This window comes from Dermacentor silvarum, chromosome 2 (assembly GCF_013339745.2).
Source record: "Dermacentor silvarum isolate Dsil-2018 chromosome 2, BIME_Dsil_1.4, whole genome shotgun sequence".
In the NCBI taxonomy this organism is placed as follows: domain Eukaryota; kingdom Metazoa; phylum Arthropoda; class Arachnida; order Ixodida; family Ixodidae; genus Dermacentor; species Dermacentor silvarum.
This window is the reverse complement of record NC_051155.1, coordinates 41,803,776-41,807,344: the sequence shown is the minus strand read 5'-3', so window position 1 is coordinate 41,807,344 and position 3,569 is coordinate 41,803,776. Positions and strand designations below refer to the sequence as shown.

The window sequence follows — 3,569 nt, the reverse complement described above, 5'->3', positions numbered from 1 at the left end:
CCCTTTTGTCACATTCGCGTACAATTCCTCGCACCACGACACTGCCGGTTACTCGCCATTTTATTTGTTGTACGGCCGCGATCCCGTATTGCCTTGTGACACAATTCTGCCTATCCCTCAAGCGGCCGTGTCTCAGTATGCCCGTGATGTCATTGCCAGCGCCCAGGAAGCACGCTAAGTTGCTCAGCTAGAGGGTAAACTGGCGCATACCCGTGATGGCACATACCCACTAGCACATACCCTAGCACATACTAGCACATAACTTGCACATACGCTAGTGATAGGGTATGTGCTATGGATAGAGTATGGGCTTTGTGCTACTCAGAACAAAGAGAAAAGCATTTATGACAGTCGACACCGTGAGGCCGAGTATGCACCCGGGGATCCTGTCTTTCTATCCTCTCCGACCCGCCGCATCGGCCACTCTGAAAATCTAATCTCTCGCTGCTCCGGTGCTTACCGGTTCCTCCGCCAGGTTACCTACGAGATCTAGAACCCCTGGAAAAAACCTAAAGTAGCGCCAACTGCGCCTCTTCGCCTCTGCCTCCTCTCCTGGCAACTGAAGCAACATCCCTCGAGTGTACACAAGAAAACTACGAACGCGAGAGCCGCAAGAACGACCGGGTGTGTCCGGGCTCGACTGGCGCACGTGCGCTTGCGCGGGAGCTGCGTCTCCGTCGCCCATGGTACCAGGGCTTCGCCATTGCCACATCGCGTGTTGCGTTCCCGGTATTAAGTAGTATTCAGGCGAAAGCCTTATTATGTCTCTTTTTCGGTTGACCTAGAAGAAGTGTAGCCAGAAATCGGACAAAGAATCGATAACTCAATAAGATCGTTGCAAACCCCATCACAAAGCCGCGACGAGGATGGTTCAAAATCAGTCCGTCTGATCCGCTGGTCGTCGGGCTCCACTTGTCGTCGGGCTCCATTTTCTGGTCTCCGCCAAATTGCAAAGAGCTTCTTTCCGCTAGTGTGCCTATTTTTGGCAACCACTAGCATAGCAGGTTGGCATCCGGAAACGCGAAAGCCACCGTGCAAACAGATTCAGACGCGGTTAACAAAACTAAGGAACACGCCAAGCCCCGACCAAGTAAACAAGAAAAAGAAACGAATAAACGAGCGGACGCTCAAAGTGGCGCTTTCTCGACCTTCTAGGAGGAACGCGCGGTTGTCGACGGGAGCGGACGCGCTTCACATCGACTCCTGCTATTAGGCCAATCAACGCAGCGTTAATTTACAGTTACCGCGATATAATTGGTACCAAAGTGTGCGCGAAGGTGCGGGGCATCGACCGGTACCAGTTTTGACCAAGCGGTACGAGATTTTCTCGATTCACGAGGACTCTTCTCTGGTGCCGTGCGGACTTTTCGCTAAGCCTAACGTAGGCCTACCACGAGTACGCCCACCGGTCGTGACGGGCCCGGCCGCTAGGCCTAACCCGGCGACGAGTACGACCAAGATGGCGTCCGAAATGGAAGTGGTCACGTCGATGGAAGACAACACGGCGTCAACGCTGAGCATCGGCAGTTTCGAGGGGCGCACGTGCATCGAAGTTCACGGAGAGGACATTACACCGGAAGAAGTCGAAGGCTGGTCGGCCTCCGGCAAGCGCATCAAGCAGATCATGGCCGGCAAGGAAAACGGTGAGTCCGCCACCATTACTCGCCAGTCTAGACCCAAGACCAGGGCCAGCTTTGCTAAGCGAGTTGCAGCTTCGGTAACGAAAGCGGCGAGGATGCCGATAGATATGCCGAAAGAAGACACCAAGGTAGTCATGAGACCACGTGGCGGTCTCAACGTAGCGAGAACGGAGGCTTCAATTATCATGTCGGTCATCAGGACGGCGGCTCGAGTAACGAAGGAAGAAGCCAAAGCAGACACCATCTGCACAAACGCGCAGCAAAACATCATCGTGGTCAGCATCCCGGACGAGAGGCGCGCCACGCTGTACTGTAAGGTCAAAGCCCTTAACATAGGAAGTAAGACATACGAAATCAACGCCTACCGAACGGCGCCAAACGGCACGGTCAAGGGAGTCATCCGAGGTATAGCCGTAGACGATACCCCGGAGGACATAGCCGTAAACATCGTGAACCCCTACAACCCCCTAGCGGTGGAGGCGCACAGAATCGGCAATACAACCACGGTGATAGTACTTTTCGCTGGACAGAAAGTACCGAACTACGTCAAGTATGGCTCGATATTGGTCAAGTGCGGGCTTTACCGCAAGCACTTTGACGTGTGCAAGCAATGCGGCAGGGTCGGCCATAGAAGAGACGTATGCCCGAATACCAACACCAAAGTGTGCTTCGGTTGCGGATACGCGAACCCCAGAGAGGGTCACGAACGCGAATGCAAGCCCAAGTGCAAGCTATGCGGGGGACAGCACCTAACGGGCGAGAGGGAATGCAAAAACAAGTACAAGATGCCGTACGTGGTCAAGAAGCGGCAATAGGAACGCAAGGTGGAAGCCATGCAGCAACAACCGGACCCGGAAAGCTCTCCGCCGCGACGAGCATCGCCTGCCGAGAGACCCCGCGGGGAATCAAAGCAGCGCGACAGCAGCCGCAAAAGGGACGACAGCAAAATAGGCAGGAGCACCAGTCGCCGCAGACCGTCGCAGTCGAGGGAGAGAGGCTCCTGGGCCGACGCAGTCAAGGCAAACATGGCAGAGAAGAGACAACCACCGGCGCAAAACGCCGCGAAGACGATCCAAGAAGCGAACGGGGCGGAGAAATCCTTGAGAGACGTGAACGAGAATATAAAGCGGAGAATCGCCGAACAGGACGCAACCATCAAGGAAATCAACGAGAAGGTAACGACATTAATTGTGATGCAGCAACAGCAGCAACAGCAGCCGACGCCCGCGCGACAGAGGAAACAAGAGATGACCGAGGACGAACCAGAGGTCGAGGTAGACCCGAGAGCCACGATAGCGGCAGGACCGGCTCCCAAGAGAAGAGCCATAGAGGGTGCCAAAGAACGAAAGATAACGGAGAGAATCGAAAAACAGGGCGACAGACTCGACCATCTTGAGGCGACCAGCAAGGTAACCAACGAACGCCTCACCGCGCTCGAGCAAACGGTTCAGCAGATGACAACCAACATTCAGAGCACGATCCAGAACATGATAGCGCAGATGCAAACACAGCTGCAGGCGCACATACAGGCACAAATGCAAAGTATGGTAGCACAGATCATCGCCAAACTGCAGCAATCATGGCCGGGACAGCACGCATAGCAGTAACCACACCGCCAGTGAGAGAACTCTTGGTCTGGCACTGGAATTGCAACGGCTTTACCGGCAAGAGAGCGGTGCTGCTGCAACACTTGCAGCAACAAACGAGGAAACCAGACGTAATAATGATACAAGAAACACACAGCGAAGAGACACCAAGACTCCCGGGCTACCGGTCACACGACAGCCTGCCGAGCGAAAGGGACACGTCCAAGGGCAAGGGCAGAGGGGTCTGCACCTTCGTTAGGAAAGGGATCACCTTCATGGAACACGAACTGATCGGCAGAAGCGCCATCGAACAATGCACGGTGTAATTACGGGCAAGAAGAGG

At 54.7% G+C, this 3,569-nt stretch overlaps 1 pseudogene; it reads left to right on the top strand.

Moving 5' to 3' along the window:
* The first annotated feature begins 1,459 nt into the window (after positions 1-1,459).
* On the top strand, positions 1,460-3,241 carry LOC119439981 (uncharacterized; annotated as a pseudogene).
* The last annotated feature ends 328 nt before the right edge of the window (positions 3,242-3,569 follow it).